We start from the raw sequence: 14,615 nt of genomic DNA on the forward strand, positions 1-14,615 counted from the left end.
CAATTATATGTATGTATGTATGAACTAAATCATTTAGTGTGGAGACTTCCACACTAATGTGGAACATAAATGTTCCACATTTATGTGTGAACACTCAGGGCTTATATACATAGTTCAATTTTTGAGAAAGATGCCTAAAAAATTATTAACTTTGAAAGTAACACATGTGCAAAGAAGTATGGTGAAAATTATGAAGAAGGAATCCCTGGGTGGCTCAGCGGTTTAGCATCTGCCTTTGGCCCAGGGTGTGATCTTGGAGTCCCGGGATCGAGTCCCACATCAGGCTCCCTATATGGAGCCTGCTTCTCCCTCTGCCTGTATCTCTGTCTCTCTCTTTCTCTCTCTTTCATGAATAAATAAATAAAATCTTTTAAAAAAAAGAAAATTATGGAGAGCAAGGACAAATATTTTGTCAACTGCGGAGAAAAAATTAATTTGGATAAACATGCATAATAGGAATTTGAATGTTAAGAATACCACGGAAATGTAATTGCAGTCGTCGTCATCATCATCATCATCATCATCATCACAATTTCTTTGAAATGACCTCATGTCACATTGTTCATTTTGGAATTTAAGAGTAAAAAACAAAAAATGAGTAGTTTACTTAATATCCTTCTTATTTTAAAGTCTTCAATCTTCTGCTTATGCCACATCTTTCATTTTCTTTTTCAGTTATTTGCCTAGTATATATATTTTCATTTTTAAGTTTTCAGTTTTTGTGTATTTTTTGTTTTATTTTATATAGCATCACTGATAGTATATAGTGAAATTTTATTTTTTTTGTTTTAGTCCAGATTGAGAGTCAAGAATTGTTTAACCAGTTCATTTAGCTCATTTATATTTATTGTAATTTATAATATTTTGTTTTTATTTTTGCCACTTTATTTTAGGCTTTTATTAACTATGATCTTTATCTTTCTTCTTTTCTATCTTTTGGATGGCTAAAGTTTCACTAGATATTTGTTTTTTATTTTTATTTTATAATATTTGAATTATTACTTTTTATTCTTTCAACCTTGTTTTATTTTATGTTTTTTTAAAGATTTATTTATTTATTCATTAGAGATGCAGAGAGAGAGGCAGAGACATAGGCAGAGGGAGAAGCAGGCTTCTGTAGGGAGCCTGATTCGGGACTCGATCCTGGGTCCCAGGATCACGACCTGAGCCCAAAGCAGGCGCCCAACCCCTGAGCCACTCAGGCATCCCTCAACCCTTGTTTTAAATATAACTTTACTTGCAGTTGTTATGAAGCCCAGATTTATTTGATTTTCCTAGATAAGTCTTTTTTCTTTTCATTTAATACAGATAATGTCATAACAAAATACAATGCATCTACATTGTATTGATTATATCAACAAGAATTGTATTTCTTTCTTATAAATATTCACGCTTTCATCAATTCTGATTTTCAATCTCCTCTTAAGTTCTAGCCCCTGAGGATTTTTTAATTTGCTCCATAATGCATGTAACCAAGAATTTTTGAATATTTTTGCTGTGAATTCTAGGTGTTTACATGTATTAGAAGGTAATTTTAAGCCACCAAATGGAATGAACTGGGAGACTAATTTTTTTCCTCATTTTCTTTGTGTGTGAATAAATCCACTTTGCACTCATTCAGTCATCACGGGAAGGCACAACTTCCATATGACATGGTGAGCTGTTTTATGTAGCTGTCCTTGTTATGAGGAGTTATATTTGTTCTACATAATAGATAATCTCTGGGAGATTTCAGAATTCACTAAATGTGTTGTGCGTTAACTGTCTGGCATTTTCAGCCCCACACCATGCCCATGCCCCAATTTCATTTGCTGTTAATTTCCTTCCTTTGTTGTTTTCTTCATTCTGCTCACTGAGTTTTCCTGGCCTCAAAATGGGCCTCTCTCCTGGCTCAGTTTTTCTGAACCATGTTATAACATGGATGAACTTCAAAACACTAACAAAGCTAAAGGCAGTACATCAGATGTTGTATCATTTCCTGTATTTGAAATGTCTGGAAAAGACAAATCTGTAAGACATAGAAAGTCTCACATTAGTGGTTGGGAGTGCTAATGAGGATTGATTGGAAAAGAGCATTGGGACCTTTCTGGAAGGAAGAAATTATTCTAAAATGATTGTGGTAATGGCTGCACAATATTCTTGGTATATTCACCAGAAATAGTTAATTGTACAATCAAAATGGGTGGAATTCATGCTATGTAAATGATACTTCATAAAAGTTATTTAAGAAAAACAAAGCTAAGACTTCCTGAACTTTCTCTTTTTCCTAACCTAAAACACTGATGTGAATCTTGGAAGTAGAGCACATTTATTGCAACCTTGAAAAGAAAAGTTACCTGCTAAGTGTGGTGAGAGAGGAATGTGACCTGTTGCTAGTATAGTGAGTTCAGCATGGCCTGTTTTTATCTGGACTCCTTTTATTATGAGGAAACAAACATATGTATTTATATTTCATATTTTTAATACATATTATACATATATTCGTGTTTCTTTTTAAAAATTTGAGTATTCCATTGCTTGGATGTACCACAGTTTATTCATTTACCAGTTGAAGAACAAGTTGGGTTTCCTGTTTTTGGCATTTATGAATAAAGCCACTATAAGTATTTGCATACAGATTTGGTGTATACTATTTTACTTTCTCTTGGAGTGGGATTTGTGGTATGTTTAACTTTGTGTATGTTTAACTCTGCAAGAAACTGCCCATTTTCCATTTCCCAAGCAATGTATGAGAGTTCCAGTTGTTCTGCATTCTTTCCACAACTTGCTATTGTCCTTTTTTAAAAAAAGCCACTTTAATTAGAGAGTATGTGGTGTTTCAGTGGGGTTTTAATTTCCATTTTTTTTTTTAGTGTAAATGATGTCAAATGTCATTTTCAATTTTTAGCTACTCTAAATGATACTGCAATATTGGGGTAATATTCAGAGTACTTAACGACCACCAGTATAGAATGGACACCAATCAGTAACTACAGACACAGGGCAATTGGATCAGAGCAGAGGTTCTTTAAGAGTTGAGATATAACCAGATGTACTACTTAACAATCAGCTCAACATATGTCATCTCACATGAATACGAACAAAATTATAGGATAATATCTAGATGTAGAACTGAGGGAGGAAATAACAACTGCATTTATAATTTGGGTACTTTTTTCTTTTCTTTTTCTTTCTTTCTTTCTTTTTTTTTTTTTTTTTTTACTAAATTTCCTTTTATGGTTGATATGGCAATTAGCACTACTATCACGGAAGAAGAGACAATTTGCTTTCTCACATGTTTGGTGCCATGATGAGATCAAACTTTTTGCTCTTTGGCAATCTGCCCAGTGAAAACTGGTCAGAGAAGTTTAATTTGGGTTTCTTATTGTAATTGAGACTACCTTTTCACATAGTCATGTATATTTTCTTTTCTGTGAATTGTCAGTTTATGTTTTGTGTCTTTTTTTTTTCTTTCTAATGCATTCAGAGTATTTATCTTCAGGGATTTTAACAAGTTTTCATCTGTATAAACATTATTGCATAGTGACATGATATATAAGTAATTTTTTCTCATTTCAGTTTGTATTTTGGCTTTGTTTATTGTGAGTTTTTCCATGGAAACTTTACAAAATGTAATCAAATTAGTCAATCTTTTCTTTTATGACTTTTGGATTTATACCTTATTTACAAAGTTTTCCCACATTGCAAAATTAATTTTTAAATTCTCCTATATTTTCTTTTAATGTTATTATGCTGTTTATTTTTCTTTTCAACATTTATATATCTGATTCATGTATGATTTATCCTGATGTAATGTGTAGGCGTGAAGGTTATTTTGCACTTATTTATTCTTCTGAGTAATTGAAAAAAAGAACAACCAAAAAATTTTCCTTCACTGAGTTGAAATATTACTTCATCATAATCATAAACATAATTATCTCATGTATTTCAGGCAATTGAACTTTTATTTTATTCTATTGATCTATCATCTATACCTGTGGTGGTAGTACACATTTTAAGTATTGTAATTTTAAAATGTATTTGACTGGTAGGGAAAAATCTCTCATCTCTCTCTCATGCTTTTTCAGCTATACTTGTATGCCTTTATAATCATCATGGATTTTTACTAGGATCACATTAAATTTATTGATTAAATTATGGAGAGTTGACAACTTATAATATTGAGTTTTTCTTTCTAGAAACATGATACAACTTTTGATTTGTTCAGTATTTTCTTTTATCTTTATTTGTATAGATTTTTAAGTTAATTTTTAAGAATTATCTTTATGATTGTTAAGATTATTTTATTGTAAATTAGGCCATTACTTATGATTTTTATAAGACTGCTGATTTTGTATATATGAAGGTTAGTATTTCTGTGTACTGGCATTGTCTCTAGCCTCTACATGATTGAATTAGCTTTTTTGCTTATGATACTTTTGAATTTGGCTTTCTTTGGTTTCCTCGATAGCTAGAAATTAATCTGTAATTAGTTGGGATTTTTTCCTCCTTTTCAATTAATTTTATTTATTTTTTCTTTCTCTAATTGCTTTAGTTAGAGCATTCACAACAATTTTAAACGGGTAATTTCAGTTTAAATTGTTGTCTTTTTCTTGACTATAAATGGATATATGTCTAGTGTTTTTCCATTTCAAAATGATATCATCCTTGGGCTTGTAAAAGGTATTAAAGAAATATCAGTCTGATTCTATTTTATTAAGAATTTACTTTTTAATAAAGAAAGATGCAGAAATGTAGATTCTAGACTTTTAACCAGATGAGTATATAACATTGATCAGCATGAGTAAGTTCTTTTTTCCCTTAGATCTATTCATATTGTAATTCGTATTAATTATTTCAATATTTTATTTAGCTTTTATTTTTATTATATCTTAATATCAGTGATTCCATAGTTTTAGAATTTTTGCTGGCCTTGGTAACAATCTTAAATTTTAGTTATAAGAATGTATTAGAAGAAATTCTTCTTTCTCTAGGCTCTTAAATATTTTTAAAAATGAGAGTACCCTTTATTTTGTAATTTAGTAGAATTTTACAATGAATCCATCTTGTCCTTATGTTTTCTATTATTTGTTCTTTGTAAACTTTATTTGCTTTTCCTTACCTCTACTTCCACTTCCAATGCTAATTGCTTTGTTTAGATCTTTTATTGTCCTAGGGTCTGTTATGGTGAATTTTGAATTATTTAATTAAGATTTTCAAGTCTTTTGCATAGATCTAATAATTTTTTTTGGATCCTTTAATTCACTCAATTTCTTTTCTTTTTTTTTTTTTTAAATTTTTTATTTATTTATGATAGTCACAGAGAGAGAGAGAGAGAGGCAGAGACACAGGCAGAGGGAGAAGCAGGCTCCATGCACCGGGAGCCCGACGTGGGATTCGATCCCGGGTCTCCAGGATCGCGCCCTGGGCCAAAGGCAGGCGCCAAACCGCTGCGCCACCCAGGGATCCCCTAATTCACTCAATTTCTATATTTGCTTTCTATTTAGTATTTATTTGCTCTTTCACCTCTTCTTCATTTTCTAATTATATGCTGAAAAGGTGAAATAGTAGGGTTTTTTTTCATTCTTAGGAGAACCAGCTTATAGATTTGTGTTTAACTATTTTTTCAATAATTCAGTATTTTTTGTTTTATTAGATTTTGTGTCAGCATCTTCCCTCCATTTATGAGTTATATGTTTATTTAACTAATTTTTATTACTTCATAACATAAATATTTAGTAGTGTGAATTTCCTTTTGAGCATTGCTTCATGTATACCCATGAGTTTTAATCACAACTATTTTTTTTACAATAGTTATTTAAAGACATAATTTTAAAAACTTCCAGGTGATAGACATGATTTCTAGTGTTTTTAATTTTCTACTTTTTTGGATGGTCACCATACAATGAAATTACTGCATTTTTATATTTATTTTATGGCCAAATACAAATCAATTTTTATGAATGTGTCATGAGCAACTGTATTTAGGGTAGAGAGTTACCAATAATTATATCTAAATCTATATCTATATCTCAATTAAGTGCACTTTGCTGATTAAACTGTAGTTTCTTTTTTTTTTTAAGATTATATTTATTTATTCATGAGAGACACAGAGAGAGAGGCAGAGACATAGGAAGAGAGAGAAGCAGACTCCATGCAGGGAGCTCTATGCGGGACTTGATACTGGGTCTCCAGGATCCTCGCCCTGGGCCAAAGGCAGGGGCCAAACTGTTGAGCCACCGAGGTATCCCTAAACTGCAGTTTCTAATGCATTTTGCAAAGTATTTCTGGTACTTGTTACTTGTGGACATAGTATAGGATTGCATTTCTCTTCCTCTACCGTATGTTTGGGTGGGGCCATGAAATAAATTGCAAGCCAAAGTGACACATGCCATTTAATCGCTGGGGAGATGGCCCAGAGTTTCTTTTCCATCTAACACAGAAACTGGCAATGTTAGAGACCATGGATAATCTAGCATCTGGTGTCTCTTAGTGAGTACTCTGAGAGGAGGCCCCATCTAATGCTTGAAGACATGTGGTAAAAGCAAGAAATAAACATTTGTCGTTTTAAGCCATTGATATTGAGGTAGTTTGTCATTGCAGCTAAACCAAGGTGGTATTGATAGAATCTCACATAATCTTACTTAATTTTGCTCACTTGATTTGTTATTGTTGGGAGAATTACCATGTTTGTCTACTGATGTGTTTCTGCCAACTTCTACTTGAATCTTCTATAGTTTTTGTTTTTATGGAGATTGATCCCAAGTTAACTGACATGTAAGTCTTATTAACTGCTACTTTGTCATAATTACACTATTTATCATAATGAAATCACCTTTTTTGTTTCACTTAATGCCTCTTTGCATGATCTTAAACTCAATTAAGATAGCAACGCATGATTTATTTTTGCTTTTATTTGTTAGATTCCACTGGCCATCTTTTTATTTTGAACATTTCTAGGTCACAAAGTTTTAGGTATGTTTCTTCCTTAAATCATAGTTTGGGAAGTTTAGAACAATTTTGCATAAATATCCAAAAGACCAAATATCCAAAGACTTTGTCAATTCAGTCTTGCAATATCTTAAGACTCCCATTTTTATATTTTTTTAATTTAAAAAAACTTTTTTTAAAAGATTTTATTTATTCATGAGAGACACACAGAAAGAGACAGAAATAGAGAATCAAGCTCCTCACAGGGAGCCTGAGGTGGCACTCAATCCCTGGGCCTACGATTGCACCTTAAGCCAAAGGCAAACGCTCAACCACTGACACACCCAGACATCCTAAGACTCCCATTTTTAAAATAGATCTTAAAATTGTGCTCAGTGTGTGGTTATTTTTGCTTTTTTGTTTTTGCTTGATAGAAAAGTTTTTTTTATTTTCTCTATCAAGTGGTTCACTCTATATTATATTCTTTTTAAAAAATATTTTATTTATTTATTTATTTATTTATTTATTTATTTATTTATTATTTGAGAGAGAGAGAACTGGGGGAGGAGCAGAGGAAGAAAGAGAGGCAATCTCAGACTCTGTGCTGAGCCCCCAACTTGGGGCTCAGTCTCACAACCCTGAGATCATAACTTGAGCTGAAATCCAGAGTAGATCCTTAACTGACTATGCCATCCAGGTGCCACTCTATATTATATTCTTAGGTATATAGAGACACATAAACACATGCACACACACACACAAGGTATAAGGTTTGTATATTTATTTACTTTTCCACTAGATACAGTTATAAAATTTGTATATTTCTTCCTTCTCACCTTCTTTTTTTTCTCCCCCACCACCTATTTCTTATTATATTCATAGTATTTTAGTGTTAACATTCATAGAAAAGATTATTTTTTTCATTGTAGGTTTGTGAATTCTATCTTGACTTTTAGCAGCATGCTCTCACTACTTCTGTGTCTTTTTATTTTCCTTTAGCTACCAAGTTTTCTTAGTTTTAATATTCCTTACCATAATTTCTCTTTTTATTAGTACTAAACTTAAACAGATGTTCACTAACATTGACTTGGAAATGTTTTGAGTTCTTTCTTGGTTGGTTCTTTTATAACCCTTAAGAAGAGTTAATGGAAACCTTGTCCCTTGGTTTCTACCAGTGTACACTCATGGTTTGTTGACTTGCTTTTGTAGTAGAATGAGAATATGCCAAGTTAAAAAAAATCTTTCTTTCCCCATCTTTAAAATTGTAGATATTGCTTCACTGACTTCTAGCTTTTAATGTGGCTGTGGAAAAATCAGAAACCTCGCTGATTTTTCTTTTATAAGTGTCTTTTATTGTTATTATACTTAGAATTCTTGAAATATAAAAGATCATCCTTTTTTTTTAAGTATGACAAATTTATTAGGCTAGGAGCAAAATTCATTAGTTTGATCAGTTTGGAAAAATGTTCCCAGTGTCATGGTGACCTTTTTAATAGGTAATCAATTCTTCTTTGAAAGACCATTTTTTTGAATAACATCTTTAAATAATTGTTCATTTCTGTTATTCTCATTTTTTTCATGGATTCTAATAATGCAGTTGGAGAATCTCTTTTGGCATCTTTCATCCCTATCATTTTCTCTAATTTTTAATCTATTTCTATTTCATTTTCAAAACCTGATTTATTTATTATGCTCTGCCTCATTCATTGGATTGTTAGCACTATCCTGTTGCTTTAAATGTAATCTTCAAATATGAAATTTCATTTTTTCTCATTATTTCCCAAGATCTACTAAATTATATTTTGAATTGGTATGTTGTCCTCTATCTCTTCCTTGAGTTCTTTAACTCTAATTTATGATCTACTTTCTATTCTTGTTCATAGAGACTATCAATATTTTTATTATTATTTTTATTTTAATTTATGGTAAGTATTCTTCATAGCAAAATTTTCTCTGAGAATTCTTCATTAGGCATTTGTTTTTACTTTTTTTCACCCTAAAAAAAATTCTTGCTGAAGGAAGTACGTTTTCTTATACTAGCCATCTTGGAGGACATTTAGTTTAGAAGAGACTAGGTGCAAATTCTAAACCAATGGAATTTTCTTTGGGAACTAAGTTATTGCGTTAATCATTTAGTCTTTCCTTCTCAACATATCATGGAGATGAATAGTGAGGGGGTGGGGAGGTGGAGGGGGGAGTTATACAGAACATTTTCTTTTTAATTAATAAACTTTATTTTTACAGAAGTTTAGATTTATAGCAAAATGGACAAGGAGTACAGAAAGTACAAGGGGTTCCTATATACTTCCTGTCCTCATACCTATACAGACTTCTCCTTTATCAATAACCTCCACCAGAATGTTAAATGTGTTATAATTGATGAATGTACAGTGACACACATTATCACCCAAAGTCCATAGTTTACATTAGGACTTACTCTTGGTGTTGTGTATTCTATGGATTTTGACAAATGAATAACATATATCCATTGTTGTAGTATCATTCAGAATAGTTTTAGCACCCTTAAATTCTCTATACTGTCTCTTCATCTCTTCTTCTCTCTAACACCTGGCAAATCGTTGATCTTTTCATTACCTTTAGAGTTTTGTCCTTTGTAGAATGTCATAGAGTTGGAGTCACAATTTTTAGCCTTTTCAGATTGGCTTCTTTCACTTAGTAATATGCACTTTAAGTATACTCCATGTCTTTTCATGGCTTGATTGCTCATTTGTTTTTAGTGCTGAATAATCTTCCATTGTCTGAATATTCCACAGTTTATTCATCCAATCACCTACTGAAAGACATCTTGGTTACTCTAAATTTTGGCAGTCATGAATAAAGCTTCTATGTAGAGACATATGCAGGTTTTTGTATGCTTTAGTTGTGTGTTTTAATTTCTCATTTCGTTTTAGTAAAGACCAAAGGAGTATAACTGCTGGATGATATGATAAGGCTATATTTAGTTTTTTAAGGAACTGCCAAACTAACTTCCAAAGAGACTGAAATTTAATGAAGAAGAATAAAACCTATTAAATGTATTTGTAAATAATAGAAAGTAATTATTTGAAGAATAATGTAATTATTCATATTTAGTCCTATTTTCTTCAAACACCCAGAAAGCTAAATTTTTCATCCTGCATACTCTATCTGAAGGAAAAATTAATTTAAAAATTGAAAAACATAGAGACCCAAAAGTTCAGTTTTGAGGGTAAATTTATTTGTAGAGATTTAGCTTTTCATAGCATTAGTATTAATTAATCTTTTTATATTTGACAAGTACTTCATCATTTTTTACAACTTATTTCTCATATAAAACATATGGACCACCCAACAAATAGTTGAAAACAAAACAAAACAAAATTACTCTCCTTATTTTAGGCTATGTCTATGCCAGTTCTGCAAGTGATTTTGTAAAGCTAATAAGGTTCCTATAATTCTATTAGGTGTATAAAATTTGTATTAAACCTCTCCACAATTAATAATGTCAAGACTCCATTGAAATGCTTAACTCTTATTTATTTTAATGGCACCAAGCTAAGGGGAAATATTCAGATTTAAGCAGATGAGAAGAGCGAAACTGACCTTTAAAAACACCTTTTGTATGCTGGGCATTCTTTTGCCTACAAATATTATATGCCCTTCTTCCAACAATTCTGCAAGATAAAGATTGCAATCCTATTCATAAGTGAGAAAATAGACACTCAGAGTATTTGGTAGAACTAAAGCTGTCTGATTCCAATGGGTGACCTTGCCTACTTCAATATACTATATCCCAGCAGCAGTAAAACACACTCCAGATTCCTTCACTAACAGGAACATCAAACAAAATTACTCTAGAATGCGTGTCTGAGACATTTTGTGTTTAGTGATGAGCTATATAGCACAATGCAATGAATAAAACATGGTCTTTTGACCCAGGGGAATGTTGATTAAGAGATTGGACCTGCTTTTGTGTCTCAGTTTTCTCTTTTGCAAAATACAAGTAGTAGTAACTACTTTGAAATGTTTTTATGAGAATTTTCAACTATCTATTTTAATACACTTTTTCTGAAACACCATGGTTTTGATAAATGCTGTATTGTAATATATTAAAAACATACCAGTTTCAGTTGTACAAATTGTTGTTTTTCCTGTTGTTTACCAATCTGATTTCTCTGGCTGCTAAAATGCAAAGGATTTGTGAAAATATGCACATGGTTAGATTTCATTAATTCTATTTTTACTTAGAAAGTAATGCAAGGGGTCTTTTCCCCAAGATTAACTCCTTTCTTCTCTTTCTTTCTTTCTTTCTTTCTTTCTTTCTTTCTTTCTTTCTTTCTTCTCTCTTCTTTTTCTTTCTTTCTTTCCTTCCTCCCGCCTTTTTGTTTCAACTCAGAAGGAGGGAGACTGGTGAACAACCATGCTGTATGTCTCTCATTTTATTTTATTTTTTTTTTCTCATTTTAAATGTATTAATTTCTCTTTTAGCTCTTTTGTATAATGGAATTTAATAAGATTTTGCTTTAAGAAAGCTCCTTAAAAAACAGACAAGCAAAAAACATATAATTTTTGCCCAGTCTTTTAAATTTATGGATGTATGACACACAAATCTAGAAAATATGGCCCCAAATCACATAGAATCAGGATAATCATGTTCTGATGTCTAGGGAATTTCATTAATATGTAACCCCAAATTTATAGTATAAAGCCAGGTTAGTTACTAGATAATAGGCTTGAGTGGAAAATAAATTGTATGTGTTGCTTACCCCCCGCACTGATATTTTCTCTACAATAATTGAAAATTCTGAAATTTAAATTTCTTTATATTAACAATACCTCTTTGAAAATTTAAATTCTCCATAAGGGTAACCAAAGTAGTAATCATAATCATAAAATTAATATCAGATTGTTTTCCTTTTACAAGCACTCTGGAGGAAATGGATCTTCAGTTGAATAAGATCATAGCAATAAAGGTAAATTTGAAGCCTATAGAACTAGAATAAAAAAAAAAAACAAGCTTAAGGGAAACATTACACTGAGAGACACTAAGATATCAGGGATCAGAAAATGATACTAGGACCTTTGTGTAGATTTGGAGAATGATGCTAAAAGGTTAAAGATTAAAGATGAAAGGTTAAAGATGAACCTTTCTCTCTTGTATTTCTGCTTTAACTATGCATTGGTTGTAGTGAATTGGGGAAGAACTTTTTTGGAATGTATGTTAGACTACATTTCCTGGGTTCTACTCTGGAGAGTTGGATTTTATAAATCTGGAATGGGCTGTGGCATTTGTACTTTTAACAAACTCCTAGGAGATGCAGATAAAGTGAATGACCATGATTTGAGTACCAGTGAATTAAGGGATATGCAGAAACTAGGATTGTGATTCCCAAACCTGGATACATGCACAGTAGAATCACCCAGGGAGCTTACAAAAATGTCCCCTGGCCACTTCCTCAGAGATTATGCTTTGATTGATCATGATGAGTATAGGGAATTGATACTTTTAAAAGTTCCACTAGATGATTAGTATGTTCAGCAAATTTGAAACTACTGCAGGCCAACGCTAGAAGGGCAACCAGCATTGCAATGTGAATGACTGAGATGGTTCTTGCTACAATGGGATTCACTACAGAATGCTGAGAGGCAAGCAGTCAGTACCGTCTCAGCAGATTATTTCTGAGGGTAGGCAGACCCTGTGCTGATCTTCACATTGTTCCAAAAAAAGATAGAAATCCAGTATTTTGAGAAATGTCTACAATATTCAAATATTGACAGCCATTTCAAAGAAACTTTAAACGACTATGTGAATAAAAGATAAAATGGTAAGGGCCAGATAGAGCCCACAAAATACAGATTGTAAACTAGTGATTTTGAGTATTTCCAAGCAAATGTTTTATTGGTTCTAATTGGTGTCCAAATACGGTGTGGGTTTTTCATGTAGAATGATGTCTAGTTCTTAAAATCAAATTGGAGTTACAGCTAGGTTGAAAGAATGACCTTTTCTGTCTTTGATTGAAAGTAGTAGCCCAGATGTAAATGGCTTGAAAACTTTAAATAGGTACTCAAATATGATGGATTAATGTAATTTTGAAACAATAGGTAAATTCTAAGATTTGAAAAGAAAAACCACTATATAATGAAACTTATGTTGCCCTAATGATTTGGGTTCTCACAGTTCATTTCACAAATATATCTACATCATACTTCAGCTCATTCAACATCGAATTTTGTCTTTATATCTATCCAGAATATTAGATTATGCTTTAACTGTAGGAAATTTCCTGTCCCACAACTAATCAATTCAGGGATAACTCTGCCCTGAAATACTGTACATTTTATAACTATAAAAATTTCATGCTGTGTGTGTTTAAATTTGCAGTGCTATAAATGATGATAACTCAACTAAAATATTATTAAAATTAAATATGTAAAGTTAAAAAGAACTCTAAACAAAACATTTTGTTTATACTGTTAGAGCATCTGTTAGTCTAACAGACCCTTCTGTGTAATTATTGATGAGGTCTATATAACAGCTCTCCTACTACTGAATTAACTGAGTTTTTCAAAAATACAGCAAGTCTGTAATTGAAATATGTTTCAGAATTTTCACACACATGTGTTGCAAAATGAACGTATCATATAAATGTAAAGCATAAAAAAAAAGATGAGTCAGGAGTCCTTCTATACCATAGTAAATACATCAAAAAAATATCTCTTCCCTTTCATCCGGCATCGTATTATCATTCTAATACCATAGATAAGGACACTCAAAGGTTTCCAAGGTGGAAGGGCTATAGTATGATTTTACATAACATTAACTCACATTTTGTGCCAAGTGCCTTCCTCCAATCTTTTGGTTTTAATAGGGATTCAATAACAGAGACTCCATTTCTCCAATCAGCAGTCATATGACCCTGACCGCTGGTTTCTCTACTTTTGTCAACATTCTCAAAATGCAAATCAGAATAAAAGGAAAGCTACAACTGCCAAAAATGTCTTACAGCTGGGGTCAAAAAGTCAAATGCCTACAGGGGACAAGCAGGTGACATAAATGAGGGAAGAAGGCCAGAAATACATGCCCAGTCTACAGGTAGAGCAGCTCTTCAGATATGGCTAATGGCTGTCATGAACAATTGTAGGTCATGTGTTGTAGTAGCAGATTGTTCAACAGAAGTCAGAAATCTGAATTTTTCGGGGAAGATATTCTGCTTTTTAAACATTTCCAATCTATTGAAATGCCTTTATGACCTGTGTAAGCCAAATAAAGTATCTATGTGCAACATCAACCTCTGGCATAAAGGGGCAGAGATTGACAACTAAAGAAGCTGAGATAAAATTCTTACAGTAAGTATGTTACAGAAAACATATGTTGGAGAAGTGTTATACAAATGCCTACATGCAGAAACAAGTTCCTCTCTAAAAATGGGTCACCGAAAGTTTGGTTAAATGTAAATGAGGTAGAGGACTGGGGGCTATGATAATGGCAGACTTTTTATTCATTCATTCATTCATTCATTCATTCATTCATTCATTTGGTGAATATTTACCAGGTCTTATTCTAGGTACTGGGAATATAATTCTTAAAAGAGAAAGAGAGAAATCTTTTTTCCTTGGCATTTACACCTCATTGAGGATATAGCCAAACAATACCTAATAAGCATTAAAACCACTTACTGTAATGCAGTAAGTGGTATCAACGATATTTAATTATATTAATTATAGGA

Source organism: Vulpes lagopus, chromosome 2 (assembly GCF_018345385.1).
Source record: "Vulpes lagopus strain Blue_001 chromosome 2, ASM1834538v1, whole genome shotgun sequence".
In the NCBI taxonomy this organism is placed as follows: domain Eukaryota; kingdom Metazoa; phylum Chordata; class Mammalia; order Carnivora; family Canidae; genus Vulpes; species Vulpes lagopus.